Genomic DNA, 15,146 nt, shown 5'->3' with positions numbered 1-15,146 from the left:
ACTTTGGCGTCAATGCGAACATTCATCTTCTTCCTTTAGGAATATTGGTGAAGCGCCGATTCGGTTCAAAGTCATTCGAACCCAACCAAACTTTTTGCCCAAAATCATTGAACTGGCCAAAACGAACTTTTGTAAAGTTTGCTCATCACTAGTTGCTTTGAAGCTATAGATGACTATACTTTTCAGTACAGTTTGAATAATGGTGTACTAACTAGAGATGAGCGAGTATACTCGCTAAGGTACATTACTCGAGCAAGTAGTGCCTTAGGCGAGTATCTCCCCGCTCGTCTCTAAAGATTCGGGGGCCGGCGGGGAACGGGGAGCGGTGGGGAGGAACGGAGGGGAGATCTCTCTCTCCCTCTCTCCCCCCCACTCCCCGACACAACTCACCTGTCACCTGCGCCGGCCCCCGAATCTTTAGAGACGAGTGGGGAGATACTCGGCTAAGGCACTACTCGCTCGAGTAATGTGCCTTAGCCGAGTATACTCGCTCATCTCTAGTACTAACGTATATCTCTTTTGGCATATATTTGGCTAACAGAAGGCTGTGGACACTTTGACTTTTACAGTGGGACCACAAAATCCAGACATAATATTTAAGTATGATATGTAATAAAACTGTAATTTCAAATCTGCACCTCATATCCTATAAATTGAAAGATAGATGATAATGCATGCGTGTGTGTATACAGCGGATAGCAAAAGTCTACACACCTCTGTTAAGATCCCCTGTTTTTGTTAAAAATCCAATAAACTTCAGATTTATTTCCTCCTTTGATGTGACCCGTTTTATGTACAAATCCATTGAAAGACAAACTGAAATCATTAAGGGTGGAACAATAAAACTAAAATAATGTGCTTGCATAAGTGTGAACAGCCTCTTATATCTGGGGTAGCATTAGCCAATCACATTTAGGCCTCATTCACACAAGCGTCTTATCTCAGCTATTTTGCCATGATAAAACGTTGGGCGAAAATCGTGACCATGTGAAGCGTTGGATTCCAGTGCGTTCATTAACATGGCGAATTACGGGTGCGTGAAAAAATTGCACCATTTTGGACAACGATTTTTCATGCTGCGTCAACAGATAGGCCTTGACCTATTTAGGAGTCATTCCAAGGATTTCTACCGACCAACGGAATTTCATGCTGCAGCGTATTTTTCATTTGATACGCCCGTGTGAATAGACTAAAAAATGCTAATTAATCTTGGGTCTCGTTCACAGCTATTCTTCAGTGTTGTGGCCGGCGTGGAATCGCAACGCTCGTGTGAATGAGGCCAAAAACTCATTATAAATAGCAGTCAGTAGTTGTGGCTGTGGCCCGTAGTGCATTTCAGCTGAGCTGTAGTACCAGGTATAGTCACAACCAAATTTACTGCACTGTGTCTGGGTAACAATGAAGAGAGTTACATAATCACTGTCGCAAATAGGAAAATAAAACAATGCCTAAACAGCGCTGCCTATTGGAAGGCAGCATTCCTGCAAGTCTATGTCAGACCTTTTAACCACCCTAGTAACATGACTGGGAATATAAATCAACAGAAGGTACAGATAAACCATGCTCAGACAAACTGATTGGGGTTTCTTGCCCCTTATCAGTGTGCAGTAGGTTGTTGGTTTGGCTACTGAGAGGCCTGTGGATGTGGGTCAGGAAGGGTATGGTTTCTGGTTAGGAAGAGCACCTAGAAGGTGTGGGGAGACTTATAAGGCCATCCATGCTCCTCTGAGACATTTATGCAAGATGGAACAATACCTCTGCGAGCCACCAATTAGAAGGCAGTATTCATGTAAGTCAATACAACCCCGAAACAGTCAGTCTGTGCACAGCTCTCCTGTCCTTCTGGATACGATTCTGGCTTTGGCGCATATTTCCAGTCAGTGTTACAGGACTTGTTAAATGGTATGACATTGACTTGCAGGATTGCCGTCTTCTAAAAGGTATAACACAAGAAAAGATGAGGGGGTGTAGGCCGCCTATGACGGGAGACCCAGGATAGGAGGCAAAATTTATTCTCGCAACACATTTCGGTCCCAGAATGGCACCTTCGTCAAGCAGGGCAAAGGTGCCATTCTGGTACCAAAATGCATAGCCAGAATAAATGTTGCCTCCTATCATAGCGCGCCTACACCCCCTCATCTTCACTAGTGCTATATTGGCTCCCAGAGGCATTGTTCAATCTTCTTATTTGTATACATTTCTCAGAGAAACATGCATGGCCTTAAATATCTCTCCTTAAGAAGAACCATACCCTTCCTGACCGTAATCAATACTTTAAACCCTCTAAAAGAATGTATTGTGCTTGTATTGTTGTTTATACTTTTTCAAAGCCTTTGTATGACTAACTCAATAAATTAGTAAACATGATAAAAGCGCCCAATAAGTGCTAGATATATACTTTTTAGCCCTTTTAAACATAGTCGTCTCACTGCTTTATGAAAGGGCTTTTATTAGTTTACGGTTGATACTTGCCTATGCAGTAAAAAACTTTTCACAACTTTTTGCAACATTTATTGATTCTCCTTGTAGTTGGAGCATGAAACTTACCGTATCCAGAACATGGAAATAGAGTGGACACCCGTGGAATTTACATTCCCGGAAACTGTTGTTCCCAACATGATCTTTTTTGTAGTATATCAAATCTATTTCTACGCTGCTTTGTAAGCCGACAACATCGGTGTTGTCTTTAAGTTCCATGCATGTTTTGTACTTTGAAAAGGAAGAAAGAACAGATTGCCCCAGTATAATGTGTTCTGGCAATTACTGCGCAGCTCCTACTGTGAGGGAAGCCACTGCTTGCTGATACATAAAACCACCCAGCTATCCAGGGCACAAACAAAAGGAGATCTTCTTTTCTGTGTGTGAATTGAAGCATGTATTGATATATTGGCTGGGGGTGGCAGCCCATTAGAATTCTAGTGGAGGACAAAGAGATATAGAAACTGAAAGACAGTAAAATGGAATCTGACAAGTGATGTGGATGAGCTGTTTTGACTACCTGGTCACATAATTCATCACAACATCTTTGGTCTGGTGGGTTTTTGGGGCTTTTCTCTTATAAGAAATGATTCACTTCTGTAAGACATTCTCGGTAATGTGAAACTATTTCTTTGAAAAGCCTACAAATGACAGAGCCTCTGTATCAGGAGAATTATTGAAAGTGTACTGAACTGTAGAAAAGTAAAAGCAAGAAATAAATAGCTGTTCTTGAGTGACAACGAACTTCTGTGCCGCTTCATTTTTTGTGACCACCGGCATGTAATGTCCAATTTATTGGCAAAAACATATGTGAAAGCCGGGTCTACTTTCCTGGTTATTTAGTCATAAATTTAATGTAGTAAAATAACAATCACAAAGCCTGGAATAGGTTTGCAATAGAAGAACACAAAGTAGCAGAACATTTGGTGATAAGGGGAGAACACAATGACACATTATGCTAATTGACAATGATGTAATCACTCTGGGGGGGAGTTGCTTCTGTATACATATTAATGCTTCATTATCATAATGTATGCGAGGGATATTCAGTATGGCATAATGATACATGTTGACTTGTGACCTGTTGTAACTTAACTTTTGCACCAGCGCCCTAGGGCTTATAAGGGTTCTATAGATCTATAAGCCTTTTTATACCATACTGCAGAAAGTATGGACTTTCATGTATGAAGCTTCTTAATACGTATGTGTTATATAGATGCAAGCACAAGGATCCCATTCAGGGAATTCATTTTCATCGGAAGGGTATTATAAGTTTCAGGTCTTCTTCAGACAGGTGAATGCACAAATACGCTCGCAGCTGCGGAGCATATTTGTGTATTAACCAGCCTAAAGTATTTTTTTGACAGTTTTAACTTCGCACGCAGGAAAAAGAGAACAGAAGGGCAAAGCCTATTTTTTCTCGCACTTAATAAAATTGAATCATGCTAGTGAAAACGAAGTCATTGAAATTAATGGGTTTGTTTTATCGCATTTTGCCATGCCTGCGAAACCGTTGCACAATCATCTGTTTGAACCCTCAAAGTAGGGCTCTCCCACATGAGTGCCGGCACGCGCATTGCACGGAGAACGGAACCCGTTATTTTCAGTGGGTTCATTCTCATCATTGCTTTTGCGCGCACAAAAAAAGCACGCCACGCTCTATTTTGGTGCACACCTAAGGCACCATAAGAGTCTATAGGGGTGTGCAAGAACTGCAGAATTTTGTAGGGAAATTGATACACAGGAACTAATTAGGCTGCACAGCCCTTTAAATCAGGGTGCAGGTGTGTCCCACGCCGATGTGAATGGTCCCCGGCAGTGCAGAAAGTACAGTAAACAGCTCCAGTGTGCACAAAAAGTAGCACTATTGCGAGTGCCTATGCACTTACTCTCACATGAGACCACCCTAAATATCTAGCTTTTAAAGGGCTTAATCTACCAAGAAAATCTATCACCTATACACAGGATAGGTGACATTGGATCACTGGGGGTCTGACGACTGGAACCCCAGGTATTGTGAGAACAGTACAGCCTGAGGCCAGAGTCAAATGACTGTGTTTGCGCACGTGACATCTGCGCATGCTAAACACAGAGAATAAAACCCGTTGACTTTAATGGGTTCGTTCTCATAAGCGCGTTTTGCGTGTAGATTTTGTACACGTGCAGTAAACAGGTCCTGCTCTATTTCCTGCATTTTGCGCATCAAAAGTGGGAGGTGAAAAAATATTCAAAGGGAAGGTTTGACACTGCGCAAAATGCAGGAAAAAGAAGACAGCTGGACCTTTTTAGTCTTTAATTAGCCAAGAAATCTGCGGAAAGGATGTGTCACGCATGCATGTGAACTGGCCTTGCGTGCATAAGAATGGCAGTAATATGCGCAGACTTGCTTGCAACATGCAGATTATGTACCTCTTCCTCGTTCTTGTGCAAATAATAATAATAATCTTTATTTGTATAGCGCCAACTTATTCTACAGCGCTTAATACGCCGCGCTGTGGTGAGCATTCTTACGCATAAACTCATGTGACTCTGCTGTGAATCCTCATAGTGAATGGAGTAGTGGTGCACATAGGTGTATATATCTTACTGTATATAGAAAAAGCTGAGTGGCGTGCTTGGCTATCTCCTTCAGTCCTATACAAGTGATAGACTGGTCATACCCTCACATCGCAACTTCATCCACTATGGGGTTTGGGTTGAACTGTTCCAATGATCCATTGGGGGTTCCAGCAGTTGAACCGCAGCACTCAGTTATTCCCTATACTGTGGGTTGGGGTTAATGTGTGGAGTAGAAAAATACTTTTATATCATGTAGCTTTTAGGTTCATAGCTTGGAGTTTTGTTTCCTTGATACAAAGTTTCAAATCCTCTGCATATACCCGTACATAGTTATATAATGACGTTATGGTTGTCTTCAGTTATTGGATTCAATATATAAACAGTATGCGGTAAACTCCTAGTCTCCCCCTAGTGGTAACTGCAGGCAGCCAGAATGTTATCATTTAACTCTATGCTTTGCAGGAGATTTGGAGCTCCAGTTAAAAACAATGCCAAACAGCTACATTATGAAATCAATCTTCTCAAATCTTTGCACTTATTTAGGTTAAAAAAGCAAAAACGTGCTCACGAATAGACGTCCACATAACTAGAGAATTAATAAGGCAAGAGTTATTTTTTCGAACATTAGAGCTTCTTTAAGCTACATTCTTGCCTAAAGATTCTATTTTCTAAGGGATTATAGTTGATAAAGACTTGATAATTCTAGCTATACACACCCTGCTTTTTTCAACCATTTTTAGGGTGATTTTACAAGGAACAACTATTGTCTAAATAATCAGTTAATTGAGCTGCTGAAAGCAATAGTTGTTCCATGTAAAGTTATGTACAGGCAATAAAATAAAACATTTCCAAACAGGCAATACATTAATACCGGTGTTCACCTTTTCTCTCTACACTGAGGATGTACTGTATACTGAATGTACTCAATAAGGGTGGTTTCACATCTGCATCGGAGCCTTTGGTTGGAGGTTCTCTATCAGATCCAGTGCAAAACAGAAGAAAAAGCGGTGCATGCTAAAAGCAGGGCAGCTGAGCGGTAAGCAAATGGACCCCATTATAGGCTGTTCGGTTCCATCCCAAGACGGAGCCATTCAGCCTGGGGATTCCCCTTTCCTGCTCCCTGAACAATGCAGGTGTGAAACCACCCTAAGGGTGCGGGCAGACGAGCGCATAAACGGCGCGTTTTTGCGACCAAACGTATATACGTGACCATCTGAGGCAATGGTTTCGAATGTATTCGTTCACATGGGCGATTTTACGGCGCGTAAAAACGGCAATTCGAAAAAAACCGGAACATATGCGACCGAAATACGCGCCAACGCATATTCGATCGCCGAAAAGACCGTTTGCAAAGTAGGAACAAACGAAAATACGCTTTCTAGCTCTGGTCGTGATCGGTGAAAAACGATCGCTCGGGCGATTATACGTTGCGCTCGTGCGAACGTAAATACGCCTACACTCGTCTGCCCGCACCCTTAGGGTGCCTACCCACTGGCGATTTTTTTTTCCTGCGATGCTAAATTGCGTTTTGCGTTTTTTCTGAAGAGCAATTAGCATAGAATGTGTTCTTGTCCATTTGGGGTTTTTTTTTCGTTTCGTTGCAATTTTTCACATAGGAACTGTTGCATATGTCTCCTTATTTTTCTCTTAATGCACCCATGATTGTCAATGGAAATTAACGAAAAACGCCGCGGAAAACGCGCGAAAAACGCTGTGTTTTTCACGCATGAAAATCGGCAACGCCAGTGGGTAGGCGCCCTAAGGCCTCGTTCACATAAGCGTTTAATCGTGGCAATTTTGCTGCGATAAAATGTTGGCCGAAAATTGGCCAGTGAAGATAGGACACCGAACACGCTGGTGAAGATAGGACACCGAACACGCTGGTGAAGATAGGACACCGAACACGCTGGTGAAGATAGGACACCGAACACGCTGGTGAAGATAGGACACCGAACACGCTGGTGAAGATAGGACACCGAACACGCTGGTGAAGATAGGACACCGAACACGCTGGTGAAGATAGGACACCGAACACGCTGGTGAAGATAGGACACCGAACACGCTGGTGAAGATAGGACACGGAACACGCTAGTGAAGATAGGACACGGAACACGCTAGTGAAGATAGGACACCGAACACGCTGGTGAAGATAGGACACCGAACACGCTGGTGAAGATAGGACACCGAACACGCTGGTGAAGATAGGACACCGAACACGCTGGTGAAGATAGGACACCGAACACACTAGTGAAGATAGGACACGAAACACGCTGGTGAAGATAGGACACCGAACACGCTGGTGAAGATAGGACACCGAACACGCTGGTGAAGAAATGGACACCGAACACGCTGGTGAAGATAGGACACCGAACACTCTAGTGAAGATAGGACACGGAACACGGTGGTGAAGATAGGACACCGAACACGGTGGTGAAGATAGGACACCGAACATGGTGGTGAAGATAGGACACTGAACACGCTGGTGAAGATAGGACACCGAACACGCTGGTGAAGATAGAACACCGAACACACTGGTGAAGATAGAACACCGAACACGCTGGTGAAGACAGGACACCGAACACGCTGGTGAAGATAGAACACCGAACACGCTGGTGAAGATAGGACACCGAACACGCTGGTGAAGATAGGACACCGAACACGCTGGTGAAGATAGGACACCGAACACGCTGGTGAAGACAGGACACCGAACACGCTGGTGAAGATAGAACACCGAACACGCTGGTGAAGATAGGACACCGAACACGCTGGTGAAGATAGGACACCGAACACGCTGGTGAAGATAGAACACCGAACACGCTGGTGAAGATAGAACACCGAACACGCTGGTGAAGATAGAACACCGAACACGCTGGTGAAGATAGGACACCGAACACGCTGGTGAAGATAGGACACCGAACACACTGGTGAAGATAGGACACCGAACACGCTGGTGAATATAGGACACCGAGCATGCTGGTAAAGATAGGACACGGAACACGCTGGTGAAGATAGGACACCAAACACGCTGGTGAATATAGGACACCGAGCATGCTGGTAAAGATAGGACATGGAGCACGCTGGTGAAGATAGGACACGGAACACGCCGGTTAAGATAGGACACCGAACACGCTGGTGAAGATAGGACACCGAACACGCTGGTGAAGATAGGACACCGCACACGCTGGTGAAGATAGGACACCGAACACGCTGGTGAAGACAGGACACCGAACACGCTGGTGAAGATAGAACACCGAACACGCTGGTGAAGATAGAACACCGAACACGCTGGTGAAGATAGAACACCGAGCACGCTGGTGAAGATAGGACACCGAACACGCTGGTGAAGACAGGACACCGAACACGCTGGTGAAGATAGAACACCGAACACGCTGGTGAAGATAGAACACCGAACACGCTGGTGAAGATAGAACACCGAGCACGCTGGTGAAGATAGGACACCGAACACGCTGGTGAAGATAGGACACCGAACACGCTGGTGAAGATAGGACACCGAACACGCTGGTGAAGATAGGACACCGAACACGCTGGTGAAGATAGGACACCGAACACGCTGGTTAAGATAGGACACTGAACACGCTGGTTAAGATAGGACACCGAACACGCTGGTCAAGATAGGACACCGAACACGCTAGTGAAGATAGGACACTAAACACACCGGTTAAGATAGGACACCGAACACGCTGGTGAAGATAGGACACCGAACACGCTGGTTAAGATAGGACACCGAACACGCTCGCTGATGTTTTGATGCTTCCGGAAAAGATAGGTCTTGCCCTATCTTTCAGCTGCAATCAGCTGGCGGCTCCCATAGGTTTCCATGGGAACTGTCGGCAAAGGGAGGGGGTTTAGAAGTGGCTAGCTCTGCTAAACTATGTCAGCTGGCTTTATTGAGCCATTAGAAGTATTTCAGAAGATTTCCAGACTGTGGCGCATATACGCTGCACCCGGCCATGTGAATGCACAAGAAAATGTGAATTTTAGCCATGATTTAGTCACGGCTCTTTCTTGTTCATGCGTTTCCCAGCCGAGAAAGATATTGCTCATGTGAAAGAGACCTAAGAGGCATGAACAGTACATCTGTTTGTTAGTAGTTTAGATAGTGATGTTTGTCTATAATCATGACAAATAACATTCAGACTGCATTTCATTAGCAATTAATGCAAGCAATTCAGGTGATTCCAAAGGGTTCACTTACTTTTTCTCGCATCTTTATTTGTTTTGTCACAGAAACTGGGCAGTTGAACAGCTCATGATACATTTTAAACATGTTTCCTTTGTATTTTCAAGTGGTGGGACAAAATCAACACAATGGGAGAGATTTATTAAGACTTGGACTTATAAACTCCTTGTAGATTTATATGGAATCCAAAAGAAAAAAAAAAAAAGAGAGGCTTGTTTAACCGGATGCCATATTATTGAATCGTTCTCCCCTAGAAGCATTGCACTCTATAATACTAGTCATACAGAGGCACCATATGATGCCTCGCAGTGTGCTATGGCCCTACACTTCCGGAGTGCATGAGGCTTTAGATTGTAAGCTCCAAGAAAGACCGGTTTCACAACTGCGTTGGAACCTCCAGTTAGAGGCTCCATTTCAGATCTGGCTCAGAATACTGAAGCTAGGAAGCTGGGTGGAAACCAAATAGACCCTATTATAGTCAATGGAGACTGTCCAGCACTGTTCGGTTCCATCCAGAGACAGAGCCATTCGACCATGAGGATTCCCCTTTCCAGTTCCACAAACCGAGCAGGAAAATGGATCCCCGGGCGCAGATATAAAACCACCCCATCATGTTATAGTCCCAACGAGAGTAGATGTTCATTTGTTTCCAATTCACTGGTCAATCTTTCCGACTTGAAATGGGTATTTCTTAATCATTTCATCATGGAAGAAAGAAAAATGACATTGAAAATTTTGAGTTAGCTCTTGGCTCTGAGATGCAGCCCATTTAAGTTAAATATATGTACCTTTTGTAAGGTTGCTGCTCTTTTTGCTACCCTTATGCGGTTCTAGGCAGCTGTTAGCATTCCTCTGCTCTATGTCTGCTTTCGTCCAGTACTGAGAGGGTTAATCAGTACTGAGTGGGTTAACCAGCTCTCCGACGCTCAGTTCACCTGAGGGACTAACTAGGCTTTACTCCCCTATTTAAGCTGAGCTGGTGGACTTCTTTGTTGCCTCAGAATTGGTGTTTCTTAGTTCCTGACACTCAGCCTTCTTTGGTCACTCTGTTCTGTCTTAGTTCTGCATTTCTAGTCTGAGTTCTGTCTGATCTCTGTCTTGTCTGCCTCCCTGTGTTGGGTCTATTTCAGGCCTTCTGTTCTGACTGCAGCTTCTTACATATCTGATCTGTTTGTACGTTTATCTTCTATCAGTTCCAATTCCTGGTAATGGTTTGCCCTTGGTTTGTCCTGCATCTGTATGCTCCTCTGTTTGCTGCCTGTTCCTATGTTTGTTACCCCATCAGGGATAGTCAGATCCAAGTTTCTGGCGCAGGGCTGCCCTTATCGGGGCGATTGCCTTGCTTATAGGTAGGGGTCTGCCATTCCCTCTGCTGCCAAGGGTAAGTCTCCCTTTTCCTGACAGCAGTCAGTCTATCTGAGGAGTCCGCTACCAACCTCTACAGGACTGGCCTTGTGGGTTGGTCCAGTGGATCCACATTCCGTAAATCCATAACACCTTTATTCAGATCCAAAAGGTTAGATGAGTGAAATCATTAAATAAACAACAGTGTATATATAGTAAAATAGTTGAATGACTAAAATGTAAATCAGATACCGTAATGCTTAAAACTTAAAATCGATATGCATATATTACAATAAAATAATGCCATTAAGTGTTCTCCAACTTGGTTTTTTTTTTCCGTAACTTCAGGTTAGAATCCAGGATGCCATTTAATTGTAAAACTTCCTCTGGAAATGTTTGTTACGTATGGTGAGGTGACATTTTCTGCCCAGAGACGTCAAATTACTCCAATCATAAAGACTGCGACTCGCCAACATTTCGGTATCCAGTGAGGAGATCAGGACAAGCACTGAGCACCGCATATTGTCTGCAGTTCATGCGCTGTGAACTACGTGGACGGTTGAACATAACAATTCAGTGCCGTTTGCCGTCTCGGTGATTTGGAGTAGTTTAGTTATTTTGAGAAAAGAAAGAACTTCAAAGCGTATTTTTACTATTTTGATTTGAGATTAGTATATCTAAAAACCAGAACTAATAAGCAAAACCTAATGTCATATTTGTGTTTATCGACCCAAAATTAGGGTAATTTAACTATTTTGAGAAGGGAAAAAATGTCAAAGTGCATTCTTGTTGTTCGGTGTGTCTGATATTGTATGTCTCACCTCATTCTATAAAGCTCCAGAATGTGTTACAATACAAGTCCTTCTGATGATCACCATGTCTGCTCTTAGGCAATGAATGGGTGCAGAATAGAGATGAGCGAACGTACTCGGTAAGGCCGATTTCGCAATCGAGCACCGCGATTTTCGAGTACTTCACTACTCGGGTGAAAAGTACTCGGGGGCGCTGTGGGTGAGCGGGGGGTTGCAGAGGGGAGTGGGGGGGAGAGGTAGAGAGAGAGAGCTCCCCCCTGTTCCGCGCTGCTACCCCCCGCTCCACCACGCCACGCCCCGCCCCCCGGCGACCCCCGAATCTTTTCACCCGAGTAGTGAAGTACTCGAAAATCGCGGTGCTCGATTGCGAAATCGGCCTTACCGAGTACGTTCGCTCATCTCTAGTGTAGAACACTCCAGCACACATGATTCTACGTAGCACTAACCGCATTACACACTTCTCCATCTATTAGCCCATTTGACCAAGCAGTAAAGATATTCAGTATATTGAGCAGAATCAGAATATCTGACCAGTTACCCAGAAAGTTCACATTGTACACTCTGATAAAGTCAGGGCTCTGCAGTTGGTTTCCCCATCTAGTGTCAGGCTTTGTAACCCATCACGGAATAGCTAAACTGTCATCTGCAATCATGTATTGTGTGCTGACAGCCATCAGAGCATAGCCTATATATGTGCAGTAGGTATATCTGAAGCCATGCATGCTATGACTTATTTTCTGTGTAAGCCTGCTATCACTGCCCACCGTTTGCTGTCATTACTTATAGACTACTGCCTTTTACAAAGGTATCCTCCTCACCGCTGGAGGGACATGAAGCTCCAAAGAGCTCAACTCTTGAAATAAGACAAAATAGCTTCTGACAATGCCCCATTTTACTATCCCTCTGTGTTCTTTGGCCGTAGGCAACATTATTTTTTTTCAACGTGGATTATAATTCTGTAGGATTGTTACAAAACTTTGGGCGCTCCAATCACAAATTCACGGCATGTATTAAATTGAAATGTGTATTAGTAATGCATCTGTAGACAGTCAGCGTAACATTGTATTGTAGGGCCTATGGCTGAAAGAAAACCCGTGAGCGGAGGCTCATAAATTACTTTTATTGATGATAAATCATGTTTTATTTAGAAACTTGTCTTAATTTGACTTTATTATGTATTATCCTCTATGCGAAGAACACATTGCAATATTCACCCGGTGATTCCTGGTTCATGAATATAATGCAAGAACTACAGTGAGGTGCGGATTGGCCATAGGTTTTACAGGGAGAAAGGCTGGTCGGGTCAGGGGCTGGTTTGGTCAGGCAGGGCTGGCATCAGCAACTGGGCAGATGCCGTGACCCACCGCACTGCTACTGAAGTAGGGTTGATGCAAGATACATAGTATCGTAGGCCGAAAAAAGACACGTGCATCCAGTTCAGCTTATTACCCCCCAATGTTGATCTAGAGAAAGGCAAAACAAACCCCAATGAGATAGAAGCCAATTTTTCCCATTCAAGGGAAAAGTTTAGAGATGAGCGAACGTACTCGGTAAGGCCGATTCCGCAATCGAGCACCGCGATTTTCGAGTACTTCACTACTCGGGTGAAAAGTACTCGGGGGCGCTGTGGGGCGGGGGGAGGCGTGGTGGAGCGGGGGGGTAGCAGCGCGGAACAGGTGGTGGGAGCCCTCTCTCTCTCCCTCTCCCCCCCACTCCCCTCTGCAACCCCCCGCTCACCCACAGCGCCCCAGAGTACTTTTCACCCGAGTAGTGAAGTACTCGAAAATCGCGGTGCTCGATTGCGAAATCGCCCTTACCGAGTACGTTCGCTCATCTCTAGAAAAGTTCCTTCTTGCTTCCAATCTGGCAATCATAATAATCCCCGGGTCACCGACCCTTCTGAAGTAATTAGTGATATAACTTGTAATATTTGTATCGCTCAAGAAAGGCATCCAGGCCCCTCTTATACTCTTTTATCGAATTTGCCATCACCCTGTCCTCGGGCAGAGAGTTCCATAGTCTTACTGGAGCACCTGCTATGGACCCCGCTCTCCTATGAGGAGGGGGCAGACAACGAGGAGGGATGAAGACAGCATAATTTAAAGGGCCAGTACCACGACCTTACACACTTTCTGCACTATACATGACATTTTAATGACCCCATTTTCTTGTGCCTGTGTTGGCCCCACCTAAGAGGAATATGGACCCAACTACAACATAAGGCCACTTTTAGATTTTTTCCAGGGCCGTTTTAAGTTCCCAATCCCCTCCTTCCCCCATTACAGTATTTTGTCAGTACAGTAACAAGTACTGTAAGTGACAGGAGAAATGGGGAAAGAGGGCAAGAGGGAAATGTACTCTAACTCTAAATAGCGGTTCAGATTTGTAGATGTAGTACAGCCCAGCTTGTCTTTTTGCCACAACTCATGTGATATCTTAGGCCGGGGTTACAGGAGCGGATGTGTATTCGCACGTGCAGGAATGTAGCGATTTTGCAGAATGAACAATGTTTTTCTTGCATACACTTTACTGTATTTTGCTGTACTTTTTCCGTGTGCAAGGCATTTCCATTTAAGCGCAGGAAAAAAAACTCAACGATTGAATTGGCTAATTAGTCTGATGAGTGTCAGATGTACTCTTTTTCCTGCGCAATTATGCAGAGTTTCACGCCTCTCCTAGAGTATTTTGTGCACATTTGCACATCCCCATTGACTTCTATGGGGACTTTGATGTGCAAATGTGCAGGAAAATAGAGCATGCTGCGTTTTTCTTTGCACGGACGAAATGCTCAGGAAAGTCATGCGGATGTGAAGGAACCCACTGAAATTAATGGGTTCTATTCTCTGCATATGGCATGCCCAAATTTTGTGTACACAAATTTGCCTATGTGGCAGCGGCCTTATAATAAGGTCCATCAGGGTTCCATCTAGCTTTGTGTCACTGCATGCTATTCTTCCTGTCCATAGAGACACAACTTTCTACTGAACCCTGACGGAAAGGCCAAATACAAATGTGAGCAGAATCTAATCCGCTGCCTTGTCATGGCGCACATACTGTAAGCAGCAGTAGAATAAGGGGTTACAGATGTAGGAAGCGCCCACAATCCGCTTTATCCGTTAACTACACCAATGCAGCAAACGTTAAACTGACACTTAACACAACAAAAGCCACGGAAAAAAAATCAAGATTAAGTTTGTTGTAACATATTATATGTTAAGAGTGAAATTAATGTTCTCTACATATGTAAAAAAAACTGGACAAAACATGGAATTACCTCTAGTGTAGTTATAAGGGGGCAATGGAAGTCACAGGGATTGGAAGAGCACTACATTGACAAGCCCTCTTTCATGCACCTCCAAGTCAAAGTATTATGTCTTATGCATGGAGCCTAGACTCCATCGGCAGCTATATGGTGCCAGCATACAACAGCATATTGCAGGGATCATCGTCCCTAGAAGCAGTGCTACAAGCGTAGAATGCCTCCATAATGTCCTTTCTGTCAAGATTTGGAACCTATCTACCTTGTGTGGTGCAGAGTGTTAAGGCCACAGAATTCAGTCCTAAATAGAGATGAGCGAGCCTACTCGGCCACGCCCCTTTTTCGCCCGAGTACCGCGATTTTCGAGTACTTCCGTACTCGGGCGAAAAGATTCGGGGGGCGCCGTGGGTGAGTGGGGGGTTGCAGCGGGGAGTGGGGGGAGAGGGAGAGAGGGCTCCCCCCTGTTCCCCGCTGCTACCCCCCGCGCCACCAC

The sequence above is a fragment of the Eleutherodactylus coqui genome, chromosome 9, assembly GCF_035609145.1.
Source record: "Eleutherodactylus coqui strain aEleCoq1 chromosome 9, aEleCoq1.hap1, whole genome shotgun sequence".
NCBI classification, from domain to species: Eukaryota; Metazoa; Chordata; class Amphibia; order Anura; family Eleutherodactylidae; genus Eleutherodactylus; species Eleutherodactylus coqui.
Note: the sequence above shows the minus strand (reverse complement) of the source record.